The sequence below is a fragment of the Equus caballus genome, chromosome 20 (genome assembly GCF_041296265.1).
Source record: "Equus caballus isolate H_3958 breed thoroughbred chromosome 20, TB-T2T, whole genome shotgun sequence".
Classification (NCBI taxonomy): domain Eukaryota; kingdom Metazoa; phylum Chordata; class Mammalia; order Perissodactyla; family Equidae; genus Equus; species Equus caballus.
Window position 1 is genome coordinate 28,043,865 of NC_091703.1, and position 18,642 is coordinate 28,062,506.

Consider the following 18,642-nt stretch of genomic DNA (forward strand, 5'->3'; position numbering starts at 1 on the left):
TGCCTGCTAATTAGTTTTAGTGCCCCTTTCACTATCAATGGCTTCTGGGTTTAGTGTTTGATTATAGGTAATTCTACCTAGAAGGCCCTGCATTGGCCTACATGTTACTTCTCTGGCCTAATCTCCTGCCACTCTTCCCTCCTCCATCCCAGTCCAACACTCCAGACACAGGCATCTTTTTAGCTCTTCTTTCTCAGGTTTTTATTTCCCATGTTCTCCCTGAGCTGTGCGAAAGGAGACCACTCAGCATACTGGCCTTTCCTTCTCCCTCCTGATTCTACATCATTCCCTCTGCCAAACACCATATGCTGCACCTGAAAGTCTCACTCACCTGAGAGAAGGTGACAATCTGGAATCAAGCATGCCCGCTAGTGAATGCCGCTGCATTTCCCCTTCCTTCTGGTTTTGCCTCAGATCTGTAGTAGAGAATCCAGAAGCAAGTCTCAACTCATTTTTGCTCAACATAGTTAAAACAAGCAAACAGACAAACAAAAACATTGGGCTCAGCCTCTCTGGCAGACACTTGGGCAACATCCATCAAATCACCATCCATGTATGCACAGAAACTAAAAACAATGGAAATCTATTGGGAGGGTAGAAACTGGTCATGAAGAGCTCAGCAGCAAGAGGGAGATGCTCACTGCATGCCTTTTCATATAATGTAACTGCATTTCCTATTCAAAAATAGAGAATTTAAGAAAATACAATAAAAGCAGAGTAAAGGAGGAGCTAGGAAAGAAATGCTGGGCTCACGCGAGTTCACCTCCTCTGAAATGGTCGCTGGGCAGTGCTGAGGTTTCTCACATGACAGCAATTCACAGAAATGCGATTCGAGCTCACTTTGGAAACCTGAAACAAACAGGTAGGAAGGCTCCAACCCTAAGCCTGGCCATGGACAAGCCAGCTAAGTGAGAACTGAGAGATGCCATGAAAAAGCATCCAAAGGAGAGTCAAGTGGCAGGATTGTCCTTTAGGCATAAAATTGGACCTTCCCACTGTGGGGATGCCTGCTACTGTTGTTTCATCAGGTCAGACTCACTACGTGTGCATCACCATGTTCCTTAGGAGAAGAAAAAATTTCTGTTGATTCCGCAGCAGAACTCACAAGTTTAACCAAGTCTGGGCTTTCTCTGTCAAGTCCATGAATATGGCTAAAAACCAAAGGTATATTTATGTGTTTGAATTGAAATTTTCTCATTCATTTTGTTAAAACAGGAGTGCGAGTCAGGAAGGGACTTCTTTGGCCTTCTAAGACCATCCACAGGAAGAATGCTGATGCACTGAACATTTTCAAAGAAAACACGGGCCAGTGGAATGGCTGGGGAGCTCAGTTGGGCTGGACCATAGTCCTAACCACAGGTTGCACGTTTGCTTCCATACCAGCCCTTTTCTATGGGTTTCCTTCTTCTAAACTGTTCTCAGCAGAAGTCATCTTAGCTGTCAAGGCAGGAAATAAATTGCCATACTCCGGGAAGCTTTAAATCCATCCCCTAGAACTTTTATTTCCCTTTTTTGCCTGTTCAGAATCCAACACACTCACCCAGCTGAGGGCAGAATGCATAGTGTGTTCATTCATTTAAAATTCCCAGCACCCCATACAGCACCCTTGATGAACTTCAATGAACCATTGTCATTTATTCACAAGATCCACCCACCAATCAAGGCACCTTTGGATTTGTGTGTGTGAGTCTCCATGGGACCCTGATTTCCTCCTAGACCCTCCACACTCTGCCCCAAAGATCTGGAGTCCCTGGCAGGTCACAGAGAAAGGTGACTCTTCTGTTTAAAGTGACACTGCCAAAAGATACAATTTCCCATCTCCTCCTTCCACCCCTGTCCTTTCCTTGGGAGTTTGCCTTTTTTATTTCTTAGACTCTCTCTTCTACAGTGAATCTACTGCCTTCATTTTCTCCAGAACCTTGGCACTAGAGGAAGGAATTTCAATTCAAGAAAGTCCTTTTCCACATCATTCTAGTGCCAGAAGTGACCTGAAAAGGAATCAGGATCCAAAGAAGGAGCCCTGGAAGCCATCAGCAGTCTCTGAAGGGCAACTCCTTTCTGGGAGAGACCATGAGCCCAAGGCAGGGCGGAGTTGTCCAAATGGTGATGAGGTGTAGGGTGTGCGGAGACTGGACATGTGCCCAGTGAGACTAGGAGTGGTCAAATGGTCTTCCGTTGTCGGTCACTCATATTTACAGCTGTATACCTTATATACACAAATCCATTGTCAACCAATCTTTTTTACGCCATATTTGACTCTTCTTTTTTGGCCCCATTTCAACTGCTGTGCATCACTGTCTCTTTTCCTCTACAATGTTTACCCAGAGTTGCTAGAAGTAAGCTACCTTTTCTCATTTTCAATTGAAAATTTTCCCAGGCCTGCCGAGTGGCGCAGTGGTTAAGTTCGCACATTCTGCTTCTCAGCAGCCCAGGGTTCCCCTGATCCTGGTCGCGGATGTGGAGGTATTTATCAAGCCATGCTGTGGTAGGCGTCCCACGTATAAAGTAGAGGAAGATGGGCATGGATGTTAGCTCTAGGCCAGTCTTCCTCAGCAAAAGAGAAGGATTGGCAGTAGTTAGCTCACGGCTGATCTTCCTAAAAAAAAAGAAAAGAAAGATAACTTTTGCATGAGAGGACAGACCTTCCACAAAGGTGCTCAACCATCAGACTTTTTCTCACAAGTCAGAAACAATTTGTGATGTCATCAAAGCCTTTTCACACCAGTGAGGATAAACTTGTAGTTCATGTAGTGAGTTTCCTTTGCCCTGCTATTTGGAGAATTAAATTAATATGTCTCCTAGAGTTACCGAGAACATTTTAGTTATATCTCTTCACTGAATACATAGGTCCAAATTCAAAATTGTTTCAATTCTGATTCCCAAGGCATAGATGGGGGTGGCTTTCATGTGCCCTGGCTGCTTGTTAATCATGTGACCACGATGAACTTATTTAAACATTCAGTAATACCTAACCCTCAGGAGGGTGGGTACCACAAAGTAGGGGACGTGAAAGAGTTCAAGTCCACCGGACCCCGGTTATTTTCCTGGGATCATTTTCGGGCGCCCAAAAGATGGAGATCACAGAATCTCCTCAGGTCAGATAAACCTAAATAGGACAAAAGCGAGGAGTTTTTCTGAAATCTACCATCCACCGAGGCTGCTTAAAATTTCTGCCCTGCGTTTAGAAATCTATTCTCTCCCGAGGGGTAGTCTTTGCTTGGTGTGAGTCAATGACTCTCATAGTATTGATTTGAATACATGGAAGAGTGTAGCTACTTTGATAATTTCTTGAAAGAAAAGGTCAATTCAATGCTGCCGAACCTGGGCTAGCCAGAAAATGTATATTCACCATTAGAGAAGAGAACACCGAAGACGTCGAGGTTTCCGTAGTGTAGTGGTTATCACGTTCGCCTCACACGCGAAAGGTCCCCGGTTCGAAACCGGGCGGAAACAATTGTTCTTTGACGAGCTTCGTTTTTGAGATTCTGCTAAACTTTCCAGCGGACATGTCTAAAATTGCACCACAGCGCTATCCTCAGGGTGGGCTTGTCAATGGAATGAGGGGCCAGAGGGGATGTGAATGGGGCTTGTCTCCGCTTTGTTAGGAATCCTCAGTGTGTCCCCGACGGCTCCTCGGATTTCTATCAGGAAAAGATCCGAAACCGAGAGTAACCGAGTGTCGAAGGCCACTCGAGGGTTCATTGTCTCCAGTAATTTATTTATTGCTACACAAATACTTTCAGGTATCACCTGACTTTTAGAGACGAGGGAGAAAAGAAGTATGGGGTATCGTAGGGGGCGGGGGGTGGCTAAAACAAGATTCTGCAGGGAGATCTCAGCGGAGCAGAGCCCACTGCTGACCTTGACGCTCGTGAGTCCTCCTTCCCTGGGTGCTCCCACCGCCTGGTCCCCAGGAAGACCCAGGAACAGGGTTCACAGCTTGGTTAATGGCCCTTTTGCGGGGGGTGTTCCCACTGCCCGGCCAGCTTTTGTGGAAAGCTGAGGTCTTGCAGAACCCAGGGTTGGACCTGCCCCTCCAGGTCAAGACAGTTCACCACACTCACTCCTTTCCAGGACTGCCAGGAGCTCAGCTTCAGTGGGATCAACGTGAAGTTCCACTTAGTCCAGAACGCTCCAGGTGGATTTAGGATGCGGTTAGGGTGTGCTTCCCTGCACGTCTGTGCCCTGGAGTCCTCACAAGGAACCTGGACGTGCAGATGTTCTTGCTGGACATTTCCCAGGACTCAGCATCCAACTGGTGGAGATCATCCAGCTCTGACCAAGACCATTCCCGGCGGGAGGAAGGGGTGGGCAGCCTCTCGATAAGTGGGGCCATTTGCTGGGGTTTTTAGAAGTGAGGGAGAAGACAGAGAAAGGTTTAATAGTGACTGGGTTGTGTGTGTTAGTCTCATATTTTACTCAAGAACCCAAACCATGCTCGACGGTCTTTCTTTTCAAATGGCTGAGTAGTTGAGGGGCATCATGTAAGTGTTCAAAGCCCACTTAAGTACATCACATTTGGCTCGTGTTCAACTCAAGGACAAAGTCCCCTTTGCTGGATGTGAGCCCAGAATTAGTAAGAATGTGAATCGATTTAAAACATTAGGAAATAGATTCAGGTTATTTATGTATTGTTTTGCCTCTTAGGCCTAAAAACAATCCTGCCTTTTGTCTTCAAGCTTAAAAATAAAGTGCCTCATTGGGAGTGTTGAGTAGATTCTTCAGTGAATCTAGCACAGTTCTATCAGGCTGCCAGCATTGGAGAAGTGCTAATGCACTACTTCCCATCCTGTAATATCCCTGAAAGAGAGCAGTGAAGGGGGAATCCTCCTAATGGGCAAAGCTTTGGGCAGTGGACTTAGTCTTCTACTGCTTTCAGATTAAGAATAGACATGAACTCATGCACAGTGAGTTTGGCTGGTTGGTCAGAGAGAGCACAAAGTATGAAGATCTTTCTATCACATGTTAACCTCCACCAGAGCGCATCCACCACAGAAGAAGTACTAAATAACCAAGTAACCAGAATGCTTCTGCCAGTTGTTGTCAACCAGGCTTAGTACCTAGTAACTCCAGTGCTGGCAAATTGGTCACATGAGTGGAGTAGCAAGGTGGCAGGGATGGGCCCAATAACAAGGGATCCCATTCATCAAGGCTGATCAACTTATTGCCATCACCAAACATTGAACCTGCCAACAGGACAGACCAATGCTGAGTCCTTAATGCAGCACCTCTGCAGGAGAGCAAGAAGCCACCTGCCTCTTACTAGTTTACCCAGGAGGAGTGAGCAACCTGACCAACCAGAGTCCTAGAGAAGATATTCCCAGATGGGATGAATTCGTTATGTGAAGGAAGGGGCTCTGAGTAGCACAAGTGGTGGACTGGAGTGGATGTGATGGATATTATACCCAGAAACATTCCTTTCTAGTGCAAGACACCCATTTCTCCCAGCAGCCTGGAGTGTGATTTGCTGATAGCTCAAAGCTGACCTCCTCCCAGGAATTGCTTCAACTAAAGGAAGCTACTTTGTCTAAGGTTACACCCTCTCTCTGGGAGCAGCCTACATCTAATGACAGGTCTCTGAGTGGTTGCAACAACTTACTTCTTGTGTTTCAATTCAGGGCAACACCGAAGGGTCATTGCGGCTCCAGAGCTCCCTGTGGGATTGGATGAGACCTCTGTTGCAACAACATCACAGTTCACACTTTCTCTTTATCCTCTGAATTCCTCCTGTATATTCTTCCTGGAAGCACTTCCCAGTAAGCTTCCTTCATAAAAACTACCCCGCTGAGTCACCCTAGCTAACTCAGTCTAATACATTCCTCTATAGTCTACTTGCAAAAGAGTTACTAAAGACATTATTTTAAAGCATAAGTCAGATGTGTCTCTCCTAAAATCAGAATTATCCAGTAGCTCCCCCCTTGTACTTGAAGTAAAGCCAAATTCCCAAGATCTCCTACAAGGTCCTACACGTTCTAACCCTCCATTTCTCTCTGTCTCATCTCCATTACTCTCTCTCTCATTTGTGCTCTGGCCACATGGGCCCTCTTGCTATTCCTCAAACAATCCATGCAAATACCCAGCTTTTGACTTTTGCACAGGCTGTGCTCTCTGCCTGTGATACCTCACCACCTTCTTCCAGTCAAACGTGCTGCTACAATGTTAATAAGCCTACACTAACAGCTATGTTTAGAATCCCAGCCTATTCTCAACACTACAGTTCCCCCTACATAACTGTATTTTTTCTATCACATTTAACAGCCCCTTATACATTATGTGATTCCTGATTTTTGTTATGTATATTAGTTTTATCTGTTTCCACTCTCTATGAGAAATTTTGTTATTGGTGGTGGTAGTAATGTGTTGTGGCTGTAATTCCCTAATGCCTCCGAAGTGCCTGAAACTGGGAGATCTTTATGCTGCAAATTTGTTCATGTGACTTCTCTGTCTAACATCCTTCCATGCATTCCCATTGCTGTTGGAATCAACTAAAAAATCCTTATCTTCCTGTATAAATAATGATCGTACTTAGTTTACACCTGATATAGATCAATCATTACCTGTTAATTATTGTCAGCACTCTCTTTACCAACAAAAGTACCCTGATTTAGATATTGTATTCTACTAGAGGGTCCAGGTTCATCTACACATTCTCTCCTCTTCTGGCCTCATCTCCTAATACTCTCCCCCACCACTCTGCAGTTCAGTCTTACTCTCCAGGCACACTGGCAGGTCTTAGCTCCTCTCTCCTCAGGTGCTTTTGTCCATGCTGTTCTTTCTGAGGTGTAAAAAAGGAAGCCACTGCTGGCCCTTCTCCTGGCTGTCCACTTAGCTTCTTCCTTCTCCTGTCTGATTCCATGACATTCCCTTTGTCACACACCATTAACTGCATCCCCAATGTCTCACCTACCAGAGAGAAGGCGATATTTCTGAATCAAGCATGTCTGCACTGTGAATTCCTCCACGTCTTCACTGACTGTCTGGTTTTGCTTCAGGGAATTCAGAAAGAAGAAGGAGTAGGAAATGTGGCCAGGACCCTATTTATTTGTGCTCAATATAGTTAAAACAAACAAGCAAACAAAAGAGCATACTGGGGTCAGCTCTGTGAAGCACAATCAGAGAATGTCTATCAAAATTGCCAATGCACATTTTCTTGGATGCCGTTTTCCCGCGTGTGCAAGGTATCATGACACACACAAGATATGGTGTATGTTCATAGATATGAACAATGTTTGCAACAGCAGGATGAGGAAAATTAAGCTAACTGTCCATTAAACTGCAGTACATTCCAACTGAATATCACGCAGATTTAAATGAAGATGAAAAGTTCTTGTTCTGTTCTGATATGGAAAGATCACAAAAATACATTCTAAGTAAAAACTAAAAAAGAGCAAGACAGAAAAAAATATGGGTAAATGCCACTCTGAAAAAAAAAGAACATACATTTGTATAACTTTACACATTTAAAATCTCAGGAAGGATAAATAAGATACTAAAAACGATGGTAACATTTTGAAGGGACAATGACTGGGTAGAAAGGTTGGGCACATAGAAAAATTGGGTTTCACGGCTTCTGGAATGATGACTAGAGTCACATTTCTAGGACTGGGCAGTACCGATATTCCCGAAGTGACTTCCGATTTGAGGTCACCCCAGAAATCTGAGCCAGCAGGTGAATGGGAAGGCTCACGAATGTCGACCAAGTCCGACCCTGGAGGTGCTGGGCTAGTGAAGCCTGGCTGACTCCCGGACAATCAGGAGTCAGACCCGTGGGAATACTCGACAGGCACAAAATTTTATCTGTTAATGAGCGGCTTTTCCGAAGCCTGGACTCGCTCTCAGTTCAGGGCATCAGGTTCATTATCCGCACGTGCTCATTACCAGCCTTTTAGAGAGGAGCAAATACTTCCAGGGATTCCCGGACCATTAGCCGCAGTTTGAAACGTTTGTTTCGACTTTCATGTGTATGAATACGACTTGCAACCAATGTTCTTTCTTTTGTTTTGTTTTTGTTACTCGTGAGAGAAAGCGTCTGATTCCGTTTATGGAAAGCAGCAAAGAAATTCTCCTAAGACAAACAACAGTAACAATTGTTTTGACGTTAACACTTCAAAAAAAAGGACGGCAGCCAAAAGTTCACGGCTGGTTAGCTCAGGTGGTTACAGTGAGGTGCTAATAATGCCGAGTTTCAGGGTTCGATCCCCGTAAGTACCGCTGGCTTGCTTCCACCTCTGAAAGAAGACTATCAATTACCTTCAGAGAAACTTGATTCCTAACCTGTGAAAAGTTACTCCCCGTAATTAACAATGCGCTAAAGGTTCCCAATCCATTGCCCTCTTTTTCCCTTAACCAACTCAGTTCCCGGGTTCCCTTAAGTTGAACATCTCCCCAGGCAGAGTTCCTACAGGAGCCATGCAGAGAGCCCAAGAGTGGAAGCTTTGCCTAATGGAGAAATAAAAGTGGAAAAGATTGTTGGCAACTTTTTGTGAAAAGCTTATTTGATTTTAAATCGTCTTTCCAAAGCAGTTTTGCAATCACCTCCTTTCTCAAATGATCAAGAGATACAAAGTAAAGAGAAATTCTTAAAAGGTTGCGCTTTCCATGTCTCTGAAGATTCTTTAAGGTTTCACTGACAGCTGACATGACCCCGTGAGGAAGCACCACGGAAGGTGAAGGACTGGCTCAGGAGACCTCCTCTCTCTACGTGTCTGTACCACTTGGAACAAGAAACAGAACACAGACCTTTTCTTTTTGTTTTTAGGACAGGAGTCCAATCTGGATTCTTGTGATCAATACATAGACATGCATCTTGCATCATTGCTTCTGACTTGAAAGGATGGTGAAATATCACAGCTACCCCTGATCTCTGTGAGTAGTCTTTCTCCAGCCTGGTAAAGTTTTCCTGCCAGTATGCAGTGATCAGTATTCGGCTCAATGGGAAGTTCTTTCTGGAGTTTCCTGTTCTCACAGCTCTCTCCTTTCTGCTACTCTGTCCTGCCAAGTCCAGCTGTGTTGGTCTCCTGGACTATCAGCTCCCTCTCATCAGCTCAGGGAGTTCACCAGCCTCTGCCTGGGTTCCCCTTCCCTGCATTGGGGCCTAGAAACTCTATCAAGGCAGTAAGTTAGGGGCAGTCCTCGTTCTCACTTCATTTCCCCCCAGGATGACTTCATTTTTTTCTCTTTCAGGGATTACTCTCCTTCTTTGCCTGATGCTCAGTGTCTTAAAAATTGTTGTTTCAAATATTTTTTCAGGTTTTAGTTCTTTCAGGCAGGAGGGTAAATCTGATCCCTGTTATCCCATCTTCGCTGGAAACAAGATTCACCACTATTTGGAGGATGAAGAGGGGGAAGTTAAGCCCTCTGCTGTTTCTGCTGTGCGTTGCAGGCTTTTGTTAGCAGAGAGGGGCCCCTTGGTAAGCACAGCAGCCTGTCTTGGGGCAGTTTGCACTACCCTTCCTGGAATCTTGGGTCCTTGGTTGCTTGTGGCAGGCAGTCTGCACAGATACTGGACTGCGTCTCCAGAATCCAACTGAGTCAACCTGTCTGGAGGGTCAAGGCTACAAGCCTCCTCATGGATCAGAATGTCTTCTCCCTGGTTTTCTGTGTGCCAGGGCTGGTTAAGGGGGAGGATGGCACTTACAGGAGGACAGGGCCTGGGACCAGGGCTCCTGAGAGGACAATGCAACCAAAATGGGCATGTGGATTTCTGTTGGACTGGAAGGCTAGAGGTGGGAATTTTGGGATGAGGGGGTCAGAGACTTGGGGTATGTGGCATCTGTGTACTTTTTCTTTATTGTCACACTGCCTTTCACTTGTGGGAATTCTGGTCGTCCTCTAAGAAGGCCTGGTGGTGATTGCCACCTGACACAGCCTCACAGGCTACAAGTGGATAAATGAATGGGACCTGCCAGCCCCTGAGTCCACTGGAGGGACGCCTCTCAGTCCCTGGCTCAGGCCATCCCTGTCCCTGCCCACATCAGAGGGTGTGGAGAGATGAGACATGGCTGGACTCACTTGTGGCCTGGGTGGGTCTTGAAGGGAACAGATGTTTGCCGATGATCTTTAAGTGAACTTTCTTGTAAAAGTCACATTTAATCTGTACTGATGTTGTTGTTAGAAAGAGTAGTTTGTGTACTATTTGATTTTGAAATTCTCAGGAGAATAAGGGCATCCTCGTTGAGTCTATTTTGGCATAAATATTAAGGTAATTAAATTAGACCTTATGGTATTGATTATAAAAATTGATGATTTTTGTTGCCCTACAATTATATTCCAGATGAGTAGCTTTATGTTCACCATTTCAAGTAGATGATTTTCTAATTTTAAAGTGCATTTGAGGAAAATTTAATTGGGAAAGTATAGTCTCTTCAGCAAATGGTGCTGAGACAGTTGGATATCTGCATGCATAGGTGTCGGGAAAGGCAGTCTATGTGCATAGTCTCTTGACCCCTGCTCAGCCACAAAATAATAAATAGTACACTTAAAAATGGGTGAATTTCATCGTATGTAAATTATACCTCAATAATGCAGATTAGAAAAAGAAGTATAAATCAAGGTTATAAAAACACAGAAATAGCAGTAGTTACATGGTGCCAGATTACAGACAAAGTGATACTTTATAGCATCCTAGAAACTAGCTGAGAAAATATGTATTGTAAGAAAAGTATATTTCAAGCAAAGGGAGACACTTCAGCACGTCTACACCTTGTCTAGGTATTACTCCATTTCACACTCATCTATCCTGAGGCAGTAAATAACACCACACACTATTGTAGTTTCAACAGTGGCATATGAACTCAAGTGGCCCTTTAAAATCAGTCTTCTGGCAAACAATTGAAATTGTCCACAAAGACAGCAATCAGACAGTTTGCCCATTAAAGAAGCATAGAGCAGTTTGAGAAGTACCCTAAGAAAAATTGTGACCATTAACACTATAAGCCCAATAATACAATTTCAAAATCAATGCTCTAAGCTATCATTTAAGTCCGTAAAGAGGAGATGAGAAAAGTGTATACTTTTACTGTCTTTGTATAATTATCTACTTAATTACTTTACTGATACTGTCTTTCTTCACATGTATTTAAACTATCATCTGATGTCACTTCCTTTCAGCCTGAAGAACTTCCTTTATTATTTCTCATAAGACATGTCTGCTACCAACGAGTTATCTTAGTCTTTGTTCTTCTGGGAGAGCCTTCATTTTTGAAAGATGGTTTTGCTGTATATAGGATTTTTTGTTGATAGTTTTCTTTTTTTCTTTCAGCATTTTCAATATGTCATTCCACTATCTTATAATCTCCATTGTTTCAGATAATAAGTCAGCTATTTTTCTTGTTGTGTTTCCCTGGCGTAGGTGAATCATTTTTCTGTTCCTGCTTTCAAGACTTTCTCTCTGTCTTTAGATTTCAGTGGTTAGAGTGGTGTATATGAAAGTGTGGATCTTTGTGTTTATCCTTCTTGGGATTTGTTGAGCTACTTTGATGTGTAGCTTGATGTTTTTAGGCAAATGTGGGAAGTTTTTGGCCATTATTTTACAATATTTTTTCTGCCTTTTAATCTTTCTCTTTGTGGTAGTATACTTAATGGTGTCTCACAGATCTCTGAGGCTGTGTTCTCTTCTCTTCTTTCTGTGACCCATACACACGAGAAAAAGAAGACAATAGAAACTGCCCTTGAGAGGACTTAGATGTTGAACCTAGAAGACAAAGACTTCAAAGCAACAGTTATTGGATAATCTCCATTGATGCATCTTCAAGTATATTGGTTCTTTCTTCTGACAGCTCAAATCTACTGTTGAATCCCTCTGGTGAATTTTTCCTTTCTGGCATTTAATTTTTTCTTTCTGGTATTGTACTTTTTCACTCCATATTTTTTGCTTGTGTTTTAAAAAAATAATTTCTATTCCTTTATTGAAATTCTCCATTTGATGAGTCATTATCACCATACTTCTTTTAATTGTTTAATGTGGTTTCCTTTAATTGTTTGAAAGTATTCATAACTGTTGCTTTGAAGTCTTTGTCTTCTAGGTTCAACATCTAAGTCCTCTCAAGGGCAGTTTCTATTGTCTTCTTTTTCTCGTGTGTATGGGTCACACTTTCCTGATTCTTGGCATGGCTCATAATTTTTTTGTTAAATATTAGATATTTGAGATAATATATTGTGTCTCCTCTGTGTATGGGCACAGCCTCAGTCATGCAGGGATGTGTGGGGGTGGCTTGGCTTCACTTCTGTCTCTGTGGCACATGCACACATCTTCAGGTCAACGTGGGATTTGTGCAGATCTTTTTAACCCACCAATGGCTGTTTCATCTCCCTATTAAACCCTACTTCACTCTCTCACCCGTTGTTTGCTCCAAACTTATTCAGAACTGAAAGCTGGGAGAATCACTGGTCCGCCTGGTGTTTTTGCCCCCAAGATTGCTACTTTAAAAAACAGTGTACTAATCAAGTGAGCTGTCCTCACCAGCAACAGCAAAGTTGCTATTTTCATGATCTCTCCTATGCAGGTTGAACAACTGTGCTGACAGAACTAATGGGAAATGAGAGCAGCCCTGGGCAAGAGCCTGCCATAGACTTGCAGTGTTCTTTCCTAAAGTTCAGTTGTTTTCATAAACAAATGCTCCTCGGTTTGCTTATGCCTTTGTATGTGCTGAAATGGTGGGCTGCAGCAAGTGCCCAGTGAAGCTAGGAGAGGTAAAATGCTCTTCTATTCTGGGTCACTCATATTTATACTGCTATATCTTATATACACCAATTGCCCTATCATCTAATTTTTTATGTGATACTCTATTTTTTTGGACCCCCTTTCAACTGATGCACATCACTGTTCTTTCTCCTCTACAATGTTTACCCAGAGTAGCTAGAAGTAAGCTACATTTTCATTTTTTTCAATTGAAAATTTTTCCATGCCAGGGCAGAACCCCACAAAGGTACTCGACAGTAAGACTTTTCCCCACAAATAAGAAACAATTTGTGATGTCATCGAAATCCTTTTCACATCAATGAAGACATACTTGTAGTTCATGTAGCAAGTTTCTTTTGCCCTGCAATGTGGATAATCAAATTAATATATTTCCTAATGTTACTGAGATTTTAGGAGTATCTCTCCACTGACTGCATAGGTCCAAATTCAAAAGTGTTTCAATGCTGACTCCCAAGGCATAGATGGGGATGGCTTTCCTGTGCCCTGGCTGCTTGTTAACCTGTGATCATGATGAACTTACTTAAACATTCAGTAATACCCAACCCTCAGGAGTGTGGCTACCACAAAGCAGGGGATGTGATAGTTGGTGGACGTCTCCCTTTCTCACTTTTCAGGGAGTGAGTTCCATTGGTCCAAAGCGACAGTGATCAAACCAGGCTAATCTCACTCTTGGGGCACAGGAAGACCTTGCAAGAAGTGCAAGTGCCCAGCTAGCACCAGGCAATCAATTTCCTAGTCATCAATCACCACATGGATTTTATCTAAAACTGCCCTTTCTGAGAACACTCCTGATATCAAGGTGTTCATTTCTCAATGGCCTTTTCTCACCCTGCAAAAGAAACATGTTCCTCTTACTCTAAATCTGACCAAAGTTCATGAACTCAAAGTGCAGTAAGCTCCAGGCTCCAACACAGGGACAATTAGAAAGGCTGGGGAAAGGGTAAGATAATTGAATTATTCTAATACCTAGATAGCTATCCTTTAGCAAGTCAAGAAGAAATAATTTCCAATTATTTGCTTTAAATAAGTTAATGGAGAATCTAGTCAAGTTATCAAATGTAATAGAATGTGAGAAATAATTATTGATGGTGGATTACCATGTGATTTTTTTTGCGATTAACTCAGAAATTGTTAAACAATTGTGAGACATTTGTATCACAAAATCTGATTTACTTTCCTTTTATTTGTATGTTAAAATACATTTCCTCAGTAGTTGTAAACTAATAATGCTGAAACATGACTTATCTTGGCAATGTTTAATTTATCCGTGATTGTATGAACTAATTTTAAAAGCCTAGATGTATTATTTAGATAAACATTCAATTATTTTTTACCTACAATTTTAGATTAGTTCTAAAATTATAACATTTCTGTTGTTATGATTAACTGTGTATAAGTAATAATTTTTAAAATAATTCAGTACAGAGGAACTCATAAAAATTAGAGCCTTATGCCCTCCCCCAACTTTATTGTGATGTGCATATACATTTTTTGTTGCAGGAAAGTAGGATATTGGAAGCTTAAAATAATTTCAAGCATAGAATAAATTTATATTTTGATATATATTTCTGGGAAAGTGAATTTCAAGAAGAAAATAATGGCATAAGATTAAAGGCTGTAAAAGAAGTAGGTGTTCATGCATTTTTTCATAAATAATGATTGCATCAAATTATCCAGAACTTATGTTTAATAAATTCAAGTGATGCAACAGTTTAATTTGTAAATTGTCAATTTTTATAACACAAAGAAAATCAACAACTTAATCTTATGATAAAAATCAATTAGTTGTCCAAAAAATGCTCCAGGGGTACATAGTTTTAAAATTTGGGGGAGGGATATGGGTAACAAAATTTGAAGGCTAAAGGCTGAACTTGACTGAGGATGACGCATAAGCTCTGTTACTTCTTCAGCATTTATTTATATCTTGTTTTTATTGGAACAGCCTTCAAACCCAACGTTAAGAGGTTCCACTCAGAGTGGACATTACAACACGTCCTTCCCTGGACTGTTTGGAGATCTGCACAGCTGCTGGGGCTTCTCAATGCAGGGGGCCTGATGGTCAGCTGAGCGTCACTCTTTTTGCCTTCAAAATAGAAATCCGAGAAACTTGAAAGTGGCCCGAAAATCTAGAGCGGTCGCAGGTGCCATTGCCACTCCAGAAATGGTGGTGATCCCTCTTTCCACTCGAAATGGCTTTGACCTGCGTGGGCAACAAACTCAGAGCGGGACGCTGAGTTCCTGGGAAACTGTCCGGGAAGAAGAGTTGCCTGTCCAGGATCTTTGCGAGGGCTCTGGAGCTCAGACTGTCTCCTCCAACACACACACACACGCACCCTGCACCTGCTAAACCTGGGTTGCATTGCCGTCCTTGTGTGTTTCGTGCGTAGAAAGAAATGTGCGCCAGGTTTGTTGAACTTGAAAACCATTGGGCTGTGGGAGACGCAGCGAGTTGAGCGCCAGGAGCCCGAGGCGCGGCCGGCTGAGAAGAACCGCGGAAGGAGCCTGGCTAAGAAGGAAGAAGTGCTTGGAATTCTTCCCGGAGCAAGAGCGGCGGGAACTGGGAGGGAAAGTCCTTTTTGGCCAATGGAGATCTCCGAGTTGTTGTTGAAGTGCATCTTTCTCCACCATCTTCCACCCCAACACCACACTCCCCAGCGAGGAGGTGAACTGATTTCTGTTGAACATAACTTGAAGAAAAAAATGGAAACGTCTGATGACATTTGACTGACCCGGAGTATCTTTGCACTCGATTTCGAAGACCAGATCAGTGGCAGAAATGACCTTCTGGCCCCTTTCCCCCATTCATTAAATTAGGTGACTGAGAACCTACCAAGCTGTGCGGGCTCCGCGGGTGCCAGAGGAATGAAGACAGCACAGTCCTCGTCCTCAAGGACACGAAAGGGAAACACAAGCCGTTCATGATAATAAAACGGCAAAGGGAAGCTGCAGACATTCACACCTCCGGGCGTCGTCACGGGAGCTCAGAGAAGGAGCATCTCCCGAGTCCTTAGGAATCCGGATCTGCCGGAGATTTTTTCCTTCCGGGATGGAGAGGAATCCTCCTGCCGGGAGCCAGGACCAAACCCAGCAGCCATGCTGGCTGGAGGGTCAGTTTAGAATCTGCCCATTCGGAAGTAAAACTCAGAACCACCAACTTCTCATCCCAGATCCTTCCCGAGGTGAGAAAGGGGAAACCTCTGTGGTGAATGTTTCACTGTGTTTTCTCGGAGCTGAATCGACGAGTTTGAGAAAGTTTGTTTTCTACGGGAGAGGCGAAGTTCATTTCTGCCAGAGGAAGAGTTTTTACCTTGTCTTTTTCTTTTCGCAGGAGCGCAGAAAGGGGAAATGGAAAACAGGAAGAGAGGCTTGAAGAAGCAATGTGACTTGATCTTGGTTTAAAAAAGTTAAACGAAAGTCTCCTTTGGAAAGGAAGAAGAAAGATCTTTAATTTTAAACAAAAGAATGTAAACATAATTTTTAACTTTTGAATGAAAACAGCGAGTTGCCTAGTGGCCGGTTAGCTCAGTTGGTTAGAGCGTGGTGCTAATAACGCCAAGGTCGCGGGTTCGAGCCCCGTACAGGCCAAGAAAGTGTCACTTTTCTTCGTCCCTCTTAAATGAAAATTAATTTTTCTGTCTTCACCTCACATATTGGAAATAGCCTTTGCGACATAAAATTGGAATTAAATATACACTTCATTTCTTAATCCTCAGCAATGACATCTACCTTTTTTGGCCCCGTCTTCAGAGGGGGCAGAGGGGGGGCAGAAAAGGAAAAGCCTTGCGGAAAAAGTGTCATAAAGCCCTCAGATCGAAATTTTAGTAAAGAAAATGAGGGTATGAGGATAGAGATGGCATTGGAGAGCAGCATCTGCTGGCCGCTGGCCTTCAGAGAGCCCCAGTTCCTTGTTCCTTTCCCAGATTCCGGTCCACCAAGTATACGTGTGGCCCTTACCTGCTTCATCTACATAATTACCTCCTCGGCCTTTGCGCTGCCTTGTCAACACTGTTGAAGTCGTTATTGCTTGCTACTAAAATAATCACAATCAGACACAATGCATATTTTCCTCTTCGTTTTTTCTTTTGAACTATCACTTGGCCTTTACCAGAATTTCTGTCTATGAGGACAGCTTTTTTTTCCAGATCTCCAGGACCAAGAACAGTTTTCAACACAACGTAGGCATTAGATAAATATTTGTGGATTGAATGTATGAAGAAGCCTCACTATCAGAGAGTGTTTCCAAATGCTATGATTAGTTCACGTTCTGAACATTTTATTTTGGCCTAAAAGTAAAATCACTTTATTTATTTATTTGTTTATCCAAGTAATGTATAATAAATACACCGATTTTATCTCTGAGGCTCTCAATTTAACTTTCAGTTCAGTGATGGAATGAACAGAGATGTTGTTAAGGACAGGGTGAAGGGTGGGTGAGGTTTAGGGATGTTGTAACTGGCAGGATGGGTCGTGATTATGGCTTGAATGACGATGGAACTGGGGTAAGAAACTGTAATATGTGGAGAACAGAACCAGGTAATAAAAACGTTGATTTTTATCTTGACCTTCCTGCATTAAATCAACCAGAAATAATTAGCCAGTTGTGGTGGGCTTATTGCCTTAATGATCACAATTCTTCTCCCTTCCCTTTATCCGTGCTCTTTCTCATGTGACCTTGTAGTGCCCTCCCACTCTAGGCTGAACACTGCAACTTGCTTTCACCAATGAATAGTAGCAAACTTGACAAAGAAGATTCTTGAAAAACCCCTTGGCTCTTTCTCCTTGCTTTTTTGGGTTGTTATTTAGTTTTTTGTTTGTTTTTTAAAATAAGCTTTATTTAAAAAAATAAATAAATAAGCTTTATTTTTTAGAGCAGTTTGAGGTTCACAGCAAAACTGAGTGGAAAGTTCTCACATACCCCCTCCCATACCACACACGTTCTCTCCCACTGTCAACATCCTAAATCAGAATGGTAGATTTATTACAACTGATGAACCTACTACAACAGGTCATTGTCACCCAAAGTATGTAGTTTACATAGGGTTCACTCTTGGTGTTGTACATCCCAGAGGTTTTGACAGATATATAATGACATATGTCCACCATTACAGTATGATACAGAGTAGTTTCACTGCCCTAAAAATCCTCAGTGCTTATTTATCCCCCTCTCCCTCCTAATCCTTGGCAACCTGACCTTTTATTTTCTCCATACTTTTGCCTTTTCCAGATGTCATATAGTTGAATCATACAGTATGTAGCCTTTTCAGGTTGGCTTCTTTCACTTAGTGATATCCATTTAAGGTTCCTCCATATATTTTCATGGCTTGATAGCTCATTTCCTTTCAGTGCTGAATAATTTTCCATTGTCTGGATGTATCACAGTTTATTTATCTACTCATCTACTGGAAGACATTTTGGTTGCTTACAAACTTTGGCAATTATGAATTAACTGGCTATAAACATCTATGTGCAGGTTTTTGAGTGGACGTAAGTTTTCAAATCATTTGGGTAAATTCCAGGGAATGCAACTGCTGGATTGTATGGTTGGTAAGAGCATGTTTAGTTTCGTAAGAAACTGTCAAACTGTCTTCAAAAGTGGCTGTACCATTTTGCATTCCCACCAGCAATATATGAGAGTTCCTGTTGTTCCACATCCTCCCCAGCGTTTAGTGTGGTCAGTGTTTTAGATTTTGGCCATTCTAATAGGTGTGTGGTGGTATCTCATTGTTGTTTTAATTTGCATTTCCTTAATGACATATAATGTTGACCATCTTTTGAATAGTTATTTGACACCTGTATATCTTACTTGGTAAGGTGTCTTTTGAGATCTTTTGCCCATTTTTTTAATCCAGTTGTTCATATTCTTGTTGTTGAATTTTAAGAGCTCTTTGTATATTTTGGATAACAGTCCTCTATCAGTTATGTCTTATGTAAATATTTTCTCC

The 18,642-nt window shown here is 42.5% G+C and overlaps 2 non-coding genes across 2 annotated transcripts; both read left to right on the plus strand.

Moving 5' to 3' along the window:
• Positions 1-3,380: 3,380 nt before the first annotated feature.
• TRNAV-CAC (transfer RNA valine (anticodon CAC)) lies at positions 3,381-3,453 on the plus strand. Its single transcript has one exon. It is a non-coding gene; the product is annotated as a tRNA-Val (tRNA).
• A 12,758-nt stretch (positions 3,454-16,211) lies between these two features.
• On the plus strand, positions 16,212-16,285 carry TRNAI-AAU (transfer RNA isoleucine (anticodon AAU)). Its single transcript has one exon. It is a non-coding gene; the product is annotated as a tRNA-Ile (tRNA).
• Positions 16,286-18,642: the final 2,357 nt, after the last annotated feature.